This window comes from Camarhynchus parvulus, chromosome 2 (assembly GCF_901933205.1).
Source record: "Camarhynchus parvulus chromosome 2, STF_HiC, whole genome shotgun sequence".
Classification (NCBI taxonomy): domain Eukaryota; kingdom Metazoa; phylum Chordata; class Aves; order Passeriformes; family Thraupidae; genus Camarhynchus; species Camarhynchus parvulus.
The window spans coordinates 87,306,921-87,326,301 of NC_044572.1; the positions used below are offsets into that span (position 1 = coordinate 87,306,921).

The 19,381-nt window shown below is 39.2% G+C and overlaps 1 protein-coding gene across 1 annotated transcript in view; it reads left to right on the top strand.

Annotated features, from left to right (window-relative positions):
• The window catches only part of LOC115912108 (poly(rC)-binding protein 3-like), a 484,737-nt gene that overhangs the window by 100,210 nt on the left and 365,146 nt on the right, over positions 1–19,381 (top strand). The window contains 1 exon segment of the mRNA XM_030963495.1: positions 4,504–4,641. The gene's annotated coding sequence lies outside the window, so the exon portion shown is untranslated.

Genomic DNA, 19,381 nt, shown 5'->3' on the forward strand with positions numbered 1-19,381 from the left:
CAGAATTCCCATCCATGGTTTGGTTTCCAAGAACTTTAGTGATTTAAAGAACCCCATGACGACTGTCTGCCTTACAAAGGCAAGAAGATTTTCATCTGGTGTTTGGGAAGCAGAAAGCTTGGGTAGGGGAAATATGGGTGCTGAATTTCCCTGAGCAGCATTCTTGGTGTGACCCAAGAGATAGAACAAAATTTGAGGTAGACAGACGAAACCTTACCAGTAAGACTTTTCCCTCCTTCTCGTATTCCTGCAGTTATATAAAGGAGAAGAATGTTAGATGCAGCAGAAGAGAATAAACATTGAATTTTGGCTTATTCTCAGAGATGAAAGTAGAAATAGCATTCTTTTCTTTGTCCTGAAGAAGTGTTACAAAAAGGACTAAATGAGTAGGGAGCATGGCATTATGTTAAGCACTTTTGGGAGAGTGAAAAGTTAAAATTAATCTTTGTGTTGTCAGGCTCTTAAGTGAGGAATGATGCATTAGACAACCTGATTTTATTTGATTTGTTGGGAAACTAGAGCTGCAGTGTTGTTTCTTGAACAGAATTACAGGCTTCATTTAAAGAGAGAGGCAAAGCGCACACATCACTCTGGAGTAGATCAGCATAAGCATTTTCTACATCATGAGTAATGTTTACTGGAAGAAATCAAATTACTGTTACACAGACCATCTGTTTTCTTTGCATGCAATCATGTAAGTGTTTTAGGACAAGCCATCCTTTTTAATCAGTTGTAAATCTCTTATGGCAAGGCACTGTTTTCTGTAATAAAATCTATTTTTATGATAAATGTAAGAGTTTTAAATACTGGTTTCTGCTGCATAAATATAGTGTACATATTGTTCATAACATAAAAAGTAGGAGTGTACAGCATTAGTTATTATCTGTCAAGAACTTAATTTTAGGGCTTTTTGCATAGCCATTTTTGGATATTTGTTGGATCTGCAACTCACTGGTGTTCAACTACTATAGCAAATAACATAATGAGTAATACTGTCCATTTATAGCCCAAGAACTTGATTCCTATATACATTTAGTAAATGGAGTATAATAGGGCCTCTATTTTGTAGCATAACTGCTATGATACAAGTGATTACTGTGGAAGATGACTGTCTTTTGTCTAAATTCTTACCCTTGGAAACACTGAAGAAAACAAGGCATGGCTTATTAAAAAATGAGCCTGTGGAATGACATAATGACATTAAGGAGACTTGAATTTATGGTCCAAGAAGGAGTCAACAAAAGAGTGTGATATTTACTCCATGTTTAAGGGCAGCTCATTCACAGACGTAATTGTCCCATTCATTTTAGTAGGTGCTGAATTTAGCCTACTATTTTATTTTTTTATCACTGTCAACTGTCAACTTCCCTGATTCATGTATTGTCTTTGGGTGCTCTTGAATTCAGAGGAAGCTGAAGGTCTGCCTGTTTAGCAAAGTTTCCTCTGATTTCAAAAGCAGCTGTGTGATTGCTTTGCCAGAATTTGCTCTGTATTGCATAAAATGACCCTGAAATAAAAGAGAGAAACAAGAACTGTAAGTAACACAATTGGAAATTCCCCCGGCAGGTTGGCTGTCCTTCTCAATGAGGTTGGCAAGCCTGAATTTCATTTGTTCAGACACTTTCAAATCAATGCTATTTTATCTGAATAATTAAGCTGCTTACTCAGGCTTGAAAAGTGTATGGTGCTAAATTCTTGCGCTTTTTTGGGTAGCCATGAAGAGGCAAAGAGGGAGAAACAGATGGACCATGCACCTGGAAAAATTATAGTGCCTACAGTTTGGTGCCATCCCATGATACAGTGGAAGGTTTCTGCTCAGGGAAATATCAGATGAAATCAAGGGCCCCTACAAGTCCTATTGTGAAGGCTCAAAATCTCCATGTCCTGTGTATTGCCACTTACTTTCAGTGAAAAGAAAAAATCAGAACAGGGTGAATGACTTACAGAATCATACAGGTGATAGAGAGTGAAAGAGAAAATAAATCTGCATTAGTAGCAGTCTAATAATTTGTTTGCATTTTTTTGTTGTTCAAATTCAGTGTTATTTCTTTGAGAAAATTATTAAAGATGAGATAAATTTTTACTTTTTATTCCCTCTGGCTTTTCATCTTATGTACACCCTTCTTTTATTCACAGGGAAGAAAACTGCAGGCAAATTAAATAATGTCATTGAATCACAGCAATTTGTTAGAATAGACTTCTGGAGGCTGCTGGAGGGTATCATTAATGTCCTAGTCTAAGCAAGAAAAAATTAGATAACATCACTCACAGCCTTGTTCTGTTGAATTTGGAGTATCTACAAGGATGGAGGTTTGCCAGCCTCTCCCAACAACCTATTTCTCAGACTTCCTTTTGTTCCCCTACAAGCTCATGTGGTTGTTTCTCATGTTCCTCACCAGTTTCAAATCCAGCTGAGGTCTGGCTTGCCCAGTTTCATCCAAGCAGTCCAGAACAAGGAAGTTCTGTATTGCTCCAAGGTAGCCCTCCCAACATCTTCATCCTGTGCTGTCCATCTGCTGTGCCTGCATGATTTCCCAAATGGCAACCTGGGAGGTCCCAGTGCACTGGGGAAGCTGTTTTCAGCAAGCAGCTTCCTCTTCTGGGCCCCTTTTGCTGTCTTGGGTTTCAGGAGACACATTGCAGTTGGTGCTGTCAAAAAAGTTGATGCAACTATATGTTTTATATTTTTCATGTCATTCTTCCTACTCCCATCTTCATACTCCCAAATCTTTTTCAGCAAGATATATAAGATTAGGTGAAATATATCAAAACAATCCATTTCCACAAGGGATTTTTTAGCATGATTTTTCATTTGCATGTCGGTAAAATTACTACAGTATTTTGATTTTTTTTAACTTATTTTTGTTGGGGTTTTTTGCCCAGAACTTTGGAGCAGTTACCACATGAGTTCTTCAGTAGCTTCAGTAGAATAGGCACTATATTTTCCAGCTGTGTGGTCTGTTTTTATCCAAAAAGATATTTTGATGTATTTACAATTGTCAAAGAAGACACTGGCCTAGCTCTAAGAACACTAAATGCTAACACTACTGCTTGCAAATTATCACATTTTATTATCAAGAAACAATTCAGCAAAATTACTTAATTTGCTTAATGGTAAAGACTGTGGTAAACTATGAATTACTGTTGTCATAGCTACACTGTATTTTGATACAGTACATTAGTTCATTGAAATGATAATAAAATAATTTGCTGTACAGCAAGTATGATGCATATCTTAAATTACAATGAATTACTTATTGTAATGAATACCTTAAAATATAAATACAGAGCTCCTGACTCCGTACTTAAGTGCAGTAAGTAGAGAATACTGCTGTTTATTTTAGGAATTTCCTGTGTCTGCAGTGCTGATTACACTGAAGTGGGAATCAATGACAATGTGCCATATAGGAGACTTATATATAGTAGCTTTATAACTGATCTAAAGTGAGACAATAGATTTTGATACCCATGACCTTTAATAGAAAACTCTCTGAAGAGAAGTTTCCAATTTTACCTCCAAATTAACCCCTAGTGAAGGTCCTTTGTATTTTAGACTTTGGGAGGCAATTAAATAATGACCTATTCTTGATTCCTTTCTCCCTCAGTTACTTCTGTGTCTTGGCTATTCAGTTGACAAAACAGAAAAAATATTCAGGGGAGCTCTACAAAGCCAGACATTTACCCATTTCTGCTTTTTAGAATGTTCTTAAGTGCAGCATGTTTGGGGTTTCCATGTTTGGTTTTCTCACCTTGACCTATTTTGGTCCAGTGGTTGTAGAGGATATGATCTGTGCATGTGTTCCAAAGTCTCCTCTTCCACCTCTTACCAGATGTATTTTTGAAGGAAATGGAGCAGGAAAGTGACATAGATGATGATCGTGTTTGTCTTTGAACTGGTGTCCCTCAGCTTACTTGGTGGTATGGGGAGGAAAAGAGGGAAACAGAAATGCTTGGTCCCAGTTTTGAAATATATTTAGGTCTGAGCAGTTCATCCTTGAAGAGGAAAGGTCCATAGGTATTGAAAAAAAGCCATAATACCATTGAATAATCTTCATTCTGGACATTCTGGAGTGAAAAACACTAGGAAAATAGGTTAGATAAAGTATAGAGAAGAGAATATGTGTAGAATGGTGAGATTGAATTAATATTTCAGAACAGATCATTGTAGTATCTGAACAGTGAGATAAAAACTAAAAGTAAATGCATCTAACTAAATGTATCTATTTGAAATGTGATCTGTTAACCAGTAGAATTAATTAAATTACTGAATACTCTCCTCACACATATAATTTCTCTACAACTAAAACAGGCAGCATAAAAATTGAGGCTCTTACTAAATAGTAATTCCTCCAGGCTGCTTATTTTTAAATCAACTCTTGGGGTTTTTATTCCTCAGTATTTGCTGCTATTGAAGGCAGGAGGTAATAATTACCCAACTTACGGAAATTATTGTTCCAGTGCCTTCATACTCCACATTTGGCCTCTTTATCCTCTCTGTCACAGGTAACTGTCTTACACTAAGAGCAAGAAAAGTAAATTCACTTGGCTGTCCCATATCTCTAAGGAACCTGATGCATGAGTGGACTAGAGAAGAGACAGAGAGAAAAACTCCTAAGACCTACAGATCATCTGGCTGGCAGGGTGAGTAAATGTCCTGTCATCTCAGTCATGTGTTGTCAGGTACACAAGGAGTGAGCCTGCTTTGAGCATTGCCTCAGGAATTATTTATCCAGTAATTGTTGGGAAAAAAGAGGATCAAAATGTATCATGTTTCCGGGACTCTGACATTGGTGCCTCACATGCATGCAGAAGTACTAAGCCAAACACCTCCTATATTTTCAGTTTAAGCCCTGAATGTGGATTTTATAGGCAGGCAGTTCTATATAGGGAGGAGGGGGTTAATGCGTGCTGTGCTGTCAAAGCCATTTTCAAATGTTGTAGGTGAAACAGAAATATCTATTACTGAATCAGTCCAAACTAGTCATGATTCAAAAAGAGATTCAAAAAAGGAAAGAAAGGAAGAAAACTAATTTTCCCAGTGCTGACTGTACTTGGATTGCTACGAATGTGGGCCTGTGTTCCCTGCTTCTCATAAGCAACTTCTTCTTGCTTACAAAACACTATAAAAACAAACAAAAAAATTACCTAGCAGAGAAGCAAACATGCAGCAGCCTTATGTAATAGTCAGAACCTGATTAAATGATCCCCTTTTCCCTCTGGCTTTGCCTGTTCCGAAAGGTAGTAGAAGCAGAGAATGTAGCAGGTTCTGGAGCATTTCCTCCAGTTCACAGTAGTGGGTCAGGGGTTCTGTCAAGTACCAACAACCAGTTTAAGTGAATCAAGATCCACATGTACAGAGGATGACTTATTTTTCAAAAGGATGATGCAAATAGAAATAGACAAACATGGAAGAAAATATGACCTGAAGATTACCTCAGAGTTCTTTGTCTGGTGGTTTGTGTCTCCACAAAAGACATAATAAAAATGTTGCCCTCCTCTGATGCTGATGCTTCCCCACTGCATTTGGTCCTGCACATTTCTTCACCCTAAACACTGGCCAGGCCCCATGTGCTCTGGTCCCCTCTGCTGGGGTATAAATCATGAATACAGCAAACCCATCTTCCCTGCAACCCAGGCCCAGTCTAGATTTGTTCTTAGAAAGGAAAAAAAAAGCAGCTGAATTACAGTTTTGTCTGTGTGAAGATCCACCCTGGCTAGGAACCATAAGACAATTTACCAAAGCCTACAACATGATAAAACAAAACAAAAGGCACTCCAGGGTTTTTCCTTCAACTTACAGGGGAAGCAAAACCTAGCAGTACAACAGTGCCTTTACAACTCCTGTTAGGTGATGTGTTCAGTATATTGGGCTGTTTTTCTTACCATATAAGCAATATTCTGACTTTGGGGGAAGTCTGCACTTTCTGACTCCACATTCTTCGAGGGCATCTGTCTAAATGCAAATGTTGTCTGGACTTTGCCTTATGTTCCAGTTAGAAGAAGGAGACTTTTGCTATTTTTGCTATTTTTGTCGTGCTTTGGGTTACCTTGTTTTTAGTAAGTAGTCCTCTGAGTGTGCTGGAAGATGACTTTGGTGCACAGAATTTTTACAGAATTCAGGTAATTCCCTTGGCCATTCTGAACCCAACAGCAACAACCAGCCCTGCTCTCTGTTTTCGGGCTCTGAAATCCATAGGAAAAGGTGTTCAGATGCTGATGAGACACTTTTCTACTCTAGCAGCTGCTTCTTGCCTCCTTGTGGAAAAGGCAGTGGAGCAGATACAGCCTGGGGGCACAGGTTTGTCCATACTTCACAAATAACAGTGTCTTCTCCCACAATGTTATTACACTCTCTAGTTTTAATACAGTAGCTTACTTTTTATGTAACCACTTATTTGCCCCTTAATTTTCTACTTTATTTTACATCATATCTGTGCAATAGAGATGGGTTTGGTGTGTTTTGGCACAGTGATGTCACTAAATGAAGGCTAGTGTTACTGAGAGCAATAAAGGCATTCAGTAAGATGTCAGCATACCTGCAGATTAAAGTTAATACATTTTTTGAGTCTTTAAATCATTTCTATTTGCATTGCTTTTGCAGTTCACACATAAAATCAGTCTCAAATTCAAATCTTGTTGAAGCTTCATGAACATTGCTTCAAGAAAATAAGATGTTGGCAAATGATTAAATGTCTAATTAGAGGTTTCACATTCAATCTTGTCACTGTAGTGATTTATGGTTTATTATTTTGTCTAAGTAATGCGCTTCTTTTCTAGTGTTTTTTCTTCCCTTCATTGTTGTTACTGTCTGTATTATTACAGTAAGGAAATTTGTCACAAGGACAGTACTTTTGTTCTCAGCTGCAAGATGCAGAGGAGAGTTAAATCAAAGCACAGATGATGCAATACAGTTCCCACTGCAGCTGGTGGGAGATGTGTGACGTGTTTACATTGTTGGGCCAGCAATGCTTTAGTGGTGAGAACAAAGGGCAGGATGTGGCCTCTGTGCTTCTCTGCTGTCATATTTAGGGCTGAAACAGGTGTCTTCAGTAGCTAGTCCCAGGAAGGCTCAATAAAGACATGGAGCTGGGACACACAATCTCCCTCGGTAGTGCATGCCAGAATTGGGTGGAAACCTGCAAACGCAGCAGAAAAAGCCTTGAAATAGCCCTTAGCAGAAGCTGACCAGAGTCCAGCGCCTACAGGCTGTGGAGTCCGGGCTCTTCTCCAGAGGTAGGTCCCCATAGCAGGATTTTTTTTAAAAGACTCATCAGGATTTGTGCTCACCACAGCTGCCCAACAGATACGTGGGACCTTGTTGCTTGTGTGAAACTGATGGCTCTTCCCTCCCTTTCCAAGTTGCTCAGCCATTGGACTGTGCTACCCTCTCTCCCCTTTCCTCCAGCTGCATGAAATTTGCAACTTCACTCTGGCAGAGCTGTAGTATGTCTAGTAAAACAGTCCCAGATCCTGTTTTCCAAAACAGCTTGTAGTTCTGCTGGAAAGGCGGTGTCCACACTGCCTGAATATGGGAAGAGCCTGGAAGTGGGATTCCTCACACTCAAGTGAGTGTTCCAAGTTACGCTTGTATAGTACAGGATATTACTTCTTCCAGCTACACCATAGAAAATAAGCCAGATCTGAAATTTTGGGACTTAGGTGTTGTTTCAGGCTCACAAGGGCTCTTGAACTTCGAACACCTGGTTGCTGAGGTGGAGTTGTTTGTAGGACTTCAAAGATAGAGTGAGGTGGCAGTTTTCATATGTAGACATGTCAATTTTGATGTGCTCCTAACTTCCTCAAGTACTAACTTAAAAAAGTAAGGTTTATTCTCTTACTAACATATGGTACTAAGAGTCCCATCTTACAGTAACTTCACACAAGTGCTGTTTCCAGATTATGGCAGGATGAAATAGCTTAGATTTTATTTCTGGTTGGGAGTTTGAGCTCACATTCATGTTAACTTCACCTAGTACTGTTAAAGTGAGCAGAAGAAGTATGTTGTCATTTTCACTGTTTTTACCTAACTATGACTTATAGATGCACCTTTCAGCAATGTTTAACACAGTTTAATTATGCTTTGTTGAAAGTATTGTATTTTACATTCTCCTTACCATTTTGTAATTTTATTGTGTTTCTTCATATTCTTTGTCTCACTGAAAACACCGGGGCCATTTCTTTTAATGCTCTGCAATGATTACAGTAGAAACTTCCATGAGATCTTTACAAAATTGTAGCTGAATAAAAAGTATAAAAATAACTTTTCTTGAGAAATGGTTATGTAAAAAAAGGACTTCTGTTTTGTCTTTTGTTTTTAGTATGTCTCTTTGTCTTTTGAGCAAATTTTTCATCGCCATAATATTTTTCAGCTCTTATTCCTTCTATTTCATTGCTGTTTGTTTGTTTGGGTTTTTGGTTTTGGTTTGGCTCGGTTTGGGGTTTCGTTCTTGTTTGTCTGGTTTGTTTGTTTTGTTTTTGGGGTAGGTAAACCGTGAGAAAATGCTGTTCCAGGAAGTTATAAGAAGCCATAACTCCAGTACTACCTTTCTTAATATTTTTTGAGGCTGTTATTGATGTTTTTTGAGCATATGTGTGTTTTAGGAAATAAGTTGTTCACATTAAACTTGTGATATTTCCCTGAGTTATAATAGCTAGTTTAGGATCTGACAATCCCAATGAGAAGTTCCTGTTGCCCTACTCAATCACCAGACCTTTAATTGGCACTCTGGCATTTTTCCCTGCTATTGCAATCCCCATTTGAATCAGAGGTCACTCAAAATTTCAGAACAGCTTTCATCATATCTGACTTAATTTGTGATTGGTTATTATCTCCTCTTCAGAATTATCATTAAATATGTGCAATAAATCTAGGCCTACAGAAGTACTGTGTTGTACCATCTTATGCTCATGATACAAAACTTGGGGGTGTGGCAGATACACCTGAGGGCTGTGCTGCCATTCAGCAGGGCCTTCAAAGGCTGGAGAGCTTGGCAGAGACAAACCTGATGAGATTCAGCAAGGGCCAGTGCAGGGTCCTGCACCTGGGGAGGAAAAACCCCAAGTCCCAGCACAGGCTGGGCTGTGACCCACTGGAGAGCAGCTCTGCAGAGAAGGACCTGGGGATCTTGCTGGGTGACAAGCTGGCCATGAGCCAGCAGTGCCCTTTTGGCCAGGATGGCCAGTGGGATCCTGGGGTGCTTTGGGAAGAGTGTGGCCAGCAGGTGAAGGGAGGTGATCCTGTCCCTCTGCTTGGCTCTAGTGAGGCACATCTGGAGTGCTGTGTCCAGTTCTGGGCTCCTCAGCCCAAGACATGGAGGTAATGGAGAGGGTCCAGCAGAGGCCACAAAGATGATTTGGGGTCTGGAGCATCTCTCTTATGAGGAGAGACTGAGGGAGCTGGGGATGTTTAATCTAGAAAAGAAAGGACTGGGACAGGATTTCATCAGTGTATATAAGTATCTTAAAGGTGGATGTCAAGAGGATGATGCCAACCTTTTTTCAGTGGTTCCCAGTGACAGGGTGAGGATCAACGGCCATAAATAAAATCACAAGAAGATCCACCTCAACATGAGGAAGAACTTCTTTACATTGAGGGTTCCCTGATCACCCTCTGCCCAGGTAACAGACTTCCCATGGAGGTTGTGAAGTCGCCCTCTCTGGAGGTATTCCAAACCCACCTGAATACATTCCTGTGTAACCTGATTTAGGTGACCCTGCCTTGGCAGAGGGCTTCGACTGGATGGTCTCCAAAGGTCCCTTCCAACTTTAACAATTCTGTGATTCTGTGATTCACATCTTGCTGTTATTTAAAGTCTCTTGGTATAACTCATGTTACGGGTACAAAAAATAAGTGTGGTATCAGCTACCCCTTATGATGCCTGAGATTTCTAGTCTTGCACTGTGAAGCAGAGGTAGAGGTCACCCCACAGCCAGGTGGATGGTCCTGGTGGCTTCAGTGGATTTTTAGCTTTGCATGAGTCACTGTTTAAAGATTTCAGGACTTGCCTTCCTTATGAGAAGCTTCTAGAGAAGCACTGCTATGGGCTACCATCCATAATATTTAGCTCTGTGCTTAGAAGTGAATAATTTATATTTTGGAACCCTCATATACATGCATATTTTGACAACACTATTTGTTTGGTTTTTTCATTTTTAAGAAAAATTTCTGCTTTCACAGTAGATTGAACAGCTTTTGCTTCTTCTGAGCCATAGAAATCTAGTGTGTAAATTCATTTGAGCTTGAGGATCACTATCCTTTTAGTGTTTATAATCAAAAGTGCTAGCAAGACCCTTGGGGCAAACTCCTTGCTGGAATGAAGCAGCACGGGCTATTTGAAGTCAACTGGTTGAGCCATTCCAACATAGAGTAGAAAGGAAATTGGCCTCTGGTCCTTATGCAAGTGGAATGTACTGGAGTTTTTACATACAGTATGAGCATATAAGAGAGTACAAAATTTGGAGGCAGAGTATATTTTCTACTCTCTGCCTGACTCAGTATTAGAATCACAGAATAATTTATGTTGGAAAAGACATTTTAGGTTATTAAATCCAACCATTAACCCGGCACTGCCAAGTCCACCACTAAACCATGTCCCTCAGAGCCACATCTACATGTCTTTTAAATACCTCCAGGGATGGTGACTTCCCTGGGCAACTTACACCAGTGTTTTCAGGGAAAAAATGTTCCTAGTATACAATGTAAACCTCCCCTGCTATATTCTTTAGGTGCTTGGATGGCCTATAACAGAATCCCACCAGGATATCTGCCCTGTTGGCTTTCCCTCTAAACACTCATAAACATTCAACCCATCATAAAGATCTAGACAGTCAAAACACTTGCTATCATACAGGACTACCCCAGCTACCTCTCCTGCCTTGCCTATCCCTTCTTAGGAGTTTATAGCCATATTGCTTGCACACCCTAGGTGCTGCAGTGTTACATATGCCATATTTAAACTTCAGAGCTAGAACAGATATTTTCATTGACTAGGAAATACTGTGTGAAGTTTGAGGCCTGTAATGTAGATGCAAAAAAATTACAGCTGAGATCCCTGAAAATGCAAGTTCAAAACAAACTTAGTAGTTCAGATTGAAGTCCTGTTTAGGTGAAATGGTCCTTTTTTATTCACATTGTACATATTTTTGCATTTTTAGCATGGAAGTGTTATGTTATATTACAGCCATTCCTTCCAAAAACTTGGGCAAAAACTGCTTTCTCTAGGTCGCAAGGAAGAATAGCCACAAGGGAAATGGTGCTTGTTTTCTAAAATGCATATATTCTGTTGTGCATTGCTGAGTAGCAGGGGGCAAGCAGTTAGGAAGAGCTGATTCACTGAGATGTTTATGTAGAGGAGAGTTAGCATTGTGAAGTGAATTAATGTGAAAATTTTTATTGCTTACTTGTTTCCAGGCTGGATTTCTCCATCACAAGAGCCTCAAGGCACAAAAGCCTCAGGGCCCAAAGCAGACAGTTTTTCTGAAAGGGGATCATCATTTTTTTGGTCACTGAGTTCTTTAGGAACTTTGATAGGTATCACATAAAGCTGCTGAATGAAGCAGAGCATGTGCAATTAGACTGGATAGGCAGAGACACGCAGGGAGATGGGCTGCTGCCCTACACCTCTGACATGGCATCAGGCAGACCTGGTCCCAGGGTGAAATATTCACAGCTGACTTCTGCCATTTCAAGCACAAGACAACAATGCATAAAATCTGAAGCTGTTCCTCTAGTTTGCTCCTGTTCTACTCTTCTGTACACCGATGATATAATTTATATCATTATATATATATAATAAATATATAGCATATACTTGCTGCAAAGGAATAAAATGCCATTACCAAGAGCTGCTGTAGTCAGACTGTCCTGGAATTCATAGCAAGGACCAAATTTTTTGTAGTATTATAATGCACCAAGGCTGAGGACTTTTAGCAGAATGGGATGCACTCAGAGAGCAAAATAAGTGATGTTAACTTCAACATTTGTGTGAAGTACCTTGAATCTCATGGCCAGATTTTCAATAAAAACCCTATTAAAAATATTGTAAACACTTCACAAATATTATTGAGTTAATCTGGATTTAGGGAGGAAGCCCAAGCGTACTGGAACTTACCAAAAGGTCACAGACCTTTTGATGTAACAGAAAGGCAACTTTTCTCTTTCCAACCACCTAATCCATACAAGAGAAGACTAAATTTATTTCACACAAACGACTAACAGCTTTTTCTTCTTGCTTACCTCCCACTGCATCTACTTTGATGAAATAATTGCACTCACTCTTGCTAAAATATTAGCATGAAATAATTAATATTTGCATTTAAAGCAGTGTGTGCGTGAGCTTTGTAGTTAATAGAGTGTTAAGGTGGAAAATGTGATTTCATTGACTGGTTTTGGCAGCCCAGTGTTGTGCATAGAACTGAAGTTTATTAAGTTGCTGTTCCAATTGTGAGCAACAAAAATGCTTATGTTTTGCAAGACATATAGTAAACTTGGGGTACAATTGTTTATTATCTTTTGAAGATTGACAGCAAGGTAGCAATTTCTCTATGATGTTTTTAAGTTTTAAGATCTATAATAATGTTTTTTTAATATGTATGAACTGAAACTCAAAAGGATGGCAGCTTTTTTAGTGAGGCTCCTTTTTTTCCTGTTAGACACTTGTTTGGAGTGGAAGGTGGGAAGTAGGTAGGGTAAATGGAAGTCCCTATGGAATTTTTGAGGCTGAGTGAAAGAAAAACAATACTGGTGAACTTCAAAGGACAATGACTGGTTTTCTCACTTGTGTGATTGCCTTTGGCTGTTGTATTTAACAGGCAGTAAAACTTATAAACAAGAAAAAATAATCATTTGGAGCAATAAAGATTGGAGGTTAATGAAAATGAGAAGCAACTAAGTAAATTACGAAAGCCAGTGGGAAAGGCCAAGGTGACTGAAGCAATATTCAAGTGAAAAAAATAAATATGGGAGATAGGAAGAAAGAAAATTGGTATGATGGGACTGATAATACTTTTGTTCCCACAATCTTTGGCATTTATTAACTCTTTTGTCTTTATGCACATAAACAAGCCTCCCACCAACCTGTATCTCAATGTATCTGACTCTACTTAATAAATTAAATTTTTCTCCATGATTACCAAAACATTTTGACAAAAATACTCTAAATTGAAACCCAAAGTAATTTAAATAGTTTTTTGTAAAAATGAACAGCTCCTTAAATAAGCAAATGAAATATTAAATCTGTATCTTCAGTGTTCCCTAGTCTTTTGGCTTTCTTTTTCCTCAAGCAACCCAGGACTAACCTGGGAGATCTTACTGACTTTAAATGCGTTAAATATATTGATCTTTAGAAAGCTTTGGCGCCAGGCTGTCTGTAGCCTGTGTCATACAGTCAGAAAGGAAATGCTCCTGATTTTGTCTACAGAAAAAGACAAAATGAAAAACATTATACTGGGTTCAGATTACTGTGAGAGCTGGTGGGGCCAGGGGAATTGGCTAATAGCAGCTGTATTGCAATTAGGGTGGAAGAACTTGGGGGAAGAACTTGGCTAAGAGCAGCAATGATTCCTTTTAGCATCTCAGAAAACATTAGATGTGTAATTTTTGAAAAGTCATTCATTCAGAAATAACCTATGTATTCACTATATACCTACTCACCAGGCTCAGCAACATTTTGGAGGGGATACTTTCCATATCTTTCTTATTTATAACATCATATTCTTTCTTCATAATGAGATTCACATGATGTTAGTACAGTCTTCTTTGAGTTCTGGACTAGTTTCAAGCTGTGGGTCGCTCATATAAAGCCAGTCCTATTCACCTTTTCTATTTTGCTAAGTTTCTTGGGTTCAGTGATTTTGAGCCTCTTAGTGAGAGGTTAGTTATCCAAACACACTCCCCTGCAATTACAGCTCACGCAAACATTCCACCACCATCCTCTCACAGCAGCACTGAATCAAGGCTTCAGCTACAACATGGGTTGAATCATTGTTGCTTTTTGTCATAGAGTTTAGCTAAAAGTAATGTGACTTTCTTTGGTCAGTGAAATCAATCTGGGTTCACCCAAAATAGTTAAAGTACATGACTGCTGTCCTGAGTCACTTCCTACTCCATTGAATAATGACTTTTCCCACCAGCAATTGCCTGAAGAAAGTTGCCCTTTAGTCAAATGGGAACTCCAAACACTCTAAACATTTAGCTGCACTGCTCAAACGCATCCCCTTGGTGGTGGTATCCACCATCTTAACACTACACAAAACTCCTATTCCCACCAGCAGCCACCAACAATTCCCTGGTCCCATCACACTGCTGTCTTCCCTGCCAGATCACAGTTGAGCTATTTTCTGCATTTTGCCATATAGAAGAACATCTTCCATTCCTGTTACCAGCAACCCTTGCACTCCGGTGCATCTCCCTGGGCAGGTTTCATGCAGCCACAGGCACCTCCACTCCTCTTCCCTCCTGAGCAGAGTGTAGAGCAGTGCAGGGAGTACCAAGAGCAGTGGCAGTGCCATGGCAGCCCTCTCCCAAGTTAACCACATTGGATCTGAAGATTAGGCATGCTTCTGGGTGCTGTCTGCTCTTCAGATATGGGAGTAGGTTTGAGGTTAGTGGGGTTTAAAAAAAAAAAGTTGCTGTACCAACATTCATCCTTTTTTGGTTTTTAACATTTTTGTATTACTACTCTTATAGTAGTCCAGACCTCAGTGCAAAGATTGCAGCTGTTTTATATATTGTTTTAACTTAGGTAACATATACTCTTATATAGTATACAGTCTTGCCTAGAAAATTTCCTTAAGGATCCATGTTTCTGAATGTCAGTGCCACCTTCACAGGTGCTGCTGCTTTGCTTTCATTAATTCTGATACTTGATTATCCGCCCAAAGAGGAGAAGAACTTTCCTGTATGGCCCAGGTGAAATGTGTCTTCTCATTACAGCCAGTTCTTAGCTGGTGCCTACCAGGCAGCATTGGGGTTTTTTATGCTGTGTCGCTCTGCTCAAGGGAGACAAGCAAACCCTTCTGCTAAGGTAAACCTGCATTGCAAGTGAAAGTAGTGTGTGTTTCCTATATTACATCTGATTGTTACTTATGGTAAATATATCTAATAATGTATAGTTTCCTAAAGGAAATGTTTTACCAGGGTTATCTGTGTTGTCCTTCAGCTTTGAAATGAGGTATCATATAGTGCATTAGTAAGGGTAGTGCTGGGATGTATTTAAGTTATTTTCTGTTGTGTGGTTGTGTAGCATTCTTTCTGTGGTAAATGAAGGGAGAGGAATTGGAAACTGTCTTTGGCATTTTTTTTTTCTATTAGGACAGAGGTGATTTAATTGCAGTAAACAGGTCTGCTTAGTCTCTCTGGCACTAGTGTCTTAGGGTATGGTGAAGGCAGAGGGGGTTGAGATGGGGAAAGAGGAGAGATTTAAAGTTATTAAAGAAATACTTGAATGTTGGAGTCCTAGATACTGTCTCCTCTTTGATCAGTTTGACCTCTGCTCTTTAGTAGAAACTCAAATTAGGAGCATAGGATTGGAAGGGACCTCCTAAGTAATCCTGCCTTTTCTCTTGCCAATACAGCTCCTGTAACATACAAATATCTGAGAAGGTTGTTATAGTATATCTTCAATTTGCACTTTTATAGGCTGGCTATTCTGCAGTTGAGTTTCTGTGAAAATTGGACACCTTCTAATTTTTTTTTACTAAGGCAAGTTCAAAGACAATTTATTCATATTTATTTTACTGCTGATATTGCCTTTTATCTTAAATGGCTTTGCCTCTGTTGCATGTGGAACTTTCTTAGGTTTTATTTTTGTGAGATTTGACAAACTAAGGTCTTTGTAATGTGTCTTTTCAGGTAAATGAGGTGGAGAGGTAGGTTTTGTTGCTTGGCAGTTTCAATTAGGTGTTCTGTCTACTTTCTTCATTTGTTAAATTGTTCTTGTTTTAGGCTGTGTAAAACTATTACTACTCAGCGTTTCAAAATGACTTTTCCAAGAGTTTCTACATTTTTGATGCTTCCTAATATAAAAACATTTATTGGTACATCTTGGGCTCTCCTATGGAGACAGAGCTTATTAGACTTGTAGACTTGAGCTTGTTAGCTTGTAGACTTCTTGAGTAAGGGGAGTTTCATCTTTCTTCCTGTATCCCTGTTGGAAGTGGCCACCTTGGGCTCTCTCTATTGTCACTAGAAAGAAACAGGTAGAGAAACAAACCTATTTTAATCATCCAATTTCAGATAAAAGGGATTGCACCCTGAATCTCAGAACCATTGAAGCCTGAGGTAGCTTGCATTGATGGGAATTTCTGTCTCTTACCAGAATAATTGTAGTTCTTCTGAATGGCAGATTAGCTCCTGGTTTATAGTGGTAATTCCTGTTGATGTCTATGGATGCATGGGAATCCACTGGAATACAATCTTACTACATCTCAGGTCTTAATTTATGACAAAGACAAAAGCTAAGACCTGCTTGTACTAAATGGACTTATTTTTCATATATTTCTGAATCAGTAGCTTTGGAGGGCTCATTCTGCTCTTAATCTTACAAAGGGTAAAGAACTTTGAATTTCTCTGAGACTTGAAGGTGGGAGTTCGATGTTGGCAAAACAGGAATCTCTTGGAAATTTATTTGGGTTTTTTTATGACATCTACTAGATGTCAGACAGGGCAGTGGGACTTGGCTGCTGTCAAGGAATAGGGAGGTAGAAGGAGGGCCCCAGACAGCATAAAACCTTCTCTTTAATGATTTTAGTAGAAAAATGCTTTCTGTTATCTCACCTACTAGATAATATCCAAGTAATATTATTGAGGATCTAGAGCAGCTCAAGAATTTTCAAGCTTGGTCAGTGCTCTGCAGACCTTGAAGAAAATACAAAGGTGTTCAAAAGGCTTGAAGCCTGGTTTTCAATCTCTCGCTGAAACCAAGGATAAGCTTGCACTTGTATCGATTTAATGTTCTCCATCAATCTTTTTTCTAAGGAGGCAACAATGTCTGTAAAGTCTTACTGAATGACAGTTACTCAGAATTATTTGTAACAGCCTGTTTGGAAATGCTTCACAGCTGTCTGCAAGCCTTGTAAGCACTATATCAGGGAAGATGCTCAAAGCTGGTACAAAGCTATGAAAAGTGCCTTCTCCAGCACGTGTCCTGGTAGTCAGTGATGATCATAAGACCTAATGAGTCTACTTTAAAATTTGTCTAGCCTGCCACTCTTCCCTTGCCCAAAGTGGAATTCCTCACCCAGATGAATGACTGGTCTTAATTCAAGAAATATTAGTCCTTCAGGGCTGGAGGGCAGTTCAGTCTAGGACACACTTTTCACTTTGCTGGGGAAAGGGAAAGCATGTTCCTTTGTTTGCAGACAATGTCTGTTCAGAGCTGCTCAGATACAGAGAGGGGAGAGGGATAAGAGGAGCAAATGCAGCTGAGACAGCCCAGAGCCTATGGGCCAAGGTGGGACAGACAATTCTGTTCTGTGGTACATGCATTCAAAATGCATGCAAATGCTGTTGTTACAATGAAATGTAAAGGGAATGAAATTCCATGGACAGTGTTGAAAGACCTTAGGATAAGGTATTTTGTCTTGCTCACACCATCCTCTGTTAAGTGGAGATCCCACTGATAGGTTTGTCTGCCAAGGTACAAATGAAGTGTTGTCATGCCACATTGTAGATTTTGAAATATTGATTTGTTTATTTCTGAGGCAGAGTTGCACTTTCTGAAATAATGATAACTTTCATCTAATTTACATCTGCTATATGACAGCTGAACATCATCTTGATGGCTTATGAATGGGCAAAGCCAATTTTATTATTGAGTCATCCTAACTCACAAGTCACTCTGCTGTTTAACTCACCATGCATGGGCTTTGTTGTGCAATTGTTTTTGTGGGGTCAGAGCTGATGGATGCCATTCAGAGTCTGTGCTCCCACTTAGAGGCAGCTGCCAGAGCTTTCTCATATCACTGCTGAATTCCTCTACTTCTTTATCCTTGTTGTACCCATAATTGTAGAACTGAGGAATTATTTTTAGGGTAGTGTGGTTCATATAATACTTTGTTTCTGCTCCATTTGTAGACCCTGTGTAGGATCTTGTTAATTACCATCACCACCTATGTAATCTAGTGATGTTGGACCAAATTCATATGAGTCTTTCACTATCATTCAAATCACATTTCACTATTGTTTCATACCACACTTTTCACAGTCATTCTATCGGTAGCTTACTTGAAGACTTTTAAGCCAATTAAAAATGATGACAGGTCATTTTGTCTTATTTGGCTGTACCTGTATGAAAGCTTTATGGGTTGCTGAAGAGTAACTGTTCAGCAACTGCCAGAGAGAACTGTTTAATTCATTTATAACTTCGACTCGTGGGATTTCAGTGCTATTTTATCTTTTACCTTGGAAAATATCTGTTGTAATCATGAATGTTGTAAGCATTGGAATCTTCCAGGGTCATAATGCTGGTGTTATCCATCTCTTTTTCCAGTGTTACCTGTATTGCAGTCCAAGCATCGCTATCTACCCTTTAGAAGACCACCTTTGAGGTTTGTCTTTGATAAGACAAGCCTTGACCTTGAAGCCCTTTTCCAGACCTAGAACACTGTGTTAGGAACATACTGACTTTGTTTTACTGGATTTTAAACAACTCAGGGAAGGGACATTGCATTTATTAGTAAGCTTGTTTGGTGTGTTTTAAAACTAGTTCTAGTCTAAGCTCTAGACTCTGAGCTAGAGTCATCCTACTCATTGTGAGTCCAGCTTATGGTTGTGTGCTGGTTTGTGTGATGCTCTCTTGAGCAGCAAGGGTTAAATATTTTCCTTGCATTATGTAGGTCAAGCCCTAGCAGGTTATGTTGTAATATCCCTTCTCCTATGGTATGACAAAAGGGGCTTCCTTCTCACCCCATAGACTAATATAACAATTTGGGCTTCTTACCGTATTGGAATCACCACAAATCCTATGCATCCATGTAAAATCACCTGAAGGGGAAAAAAACATTCACACAGCAGATATCTGAAAAAGGGAACTGGATACTATCAAAGCTGAAATGCATACTTCAGGATGTACTTATGTAGGTTCTGTAGTACTGCCTAATTTCAGAATTTTGGGATTTAAACAATTTTAAAATATTCTCTGCATGTTATGTGTGTGTAAGTTCAGAATCATGTGTCTGTGTACACATATGTAAAAATACAGGCTAGATATGTAAACTGGTACATCTGTTACTTGAAGGTCTCCTAAGACATCCCGAGTCTGACCATGTGAGCTTCTTTCTTTAGTCCTTTAGCAGCTTCCCCACAAACAATGTGCTCTGCTTCTCTCTTGTGGACTCATTTTCTTACCTTTGAATAGCTGGAAAGGTGCTGATGCTCCTCAGG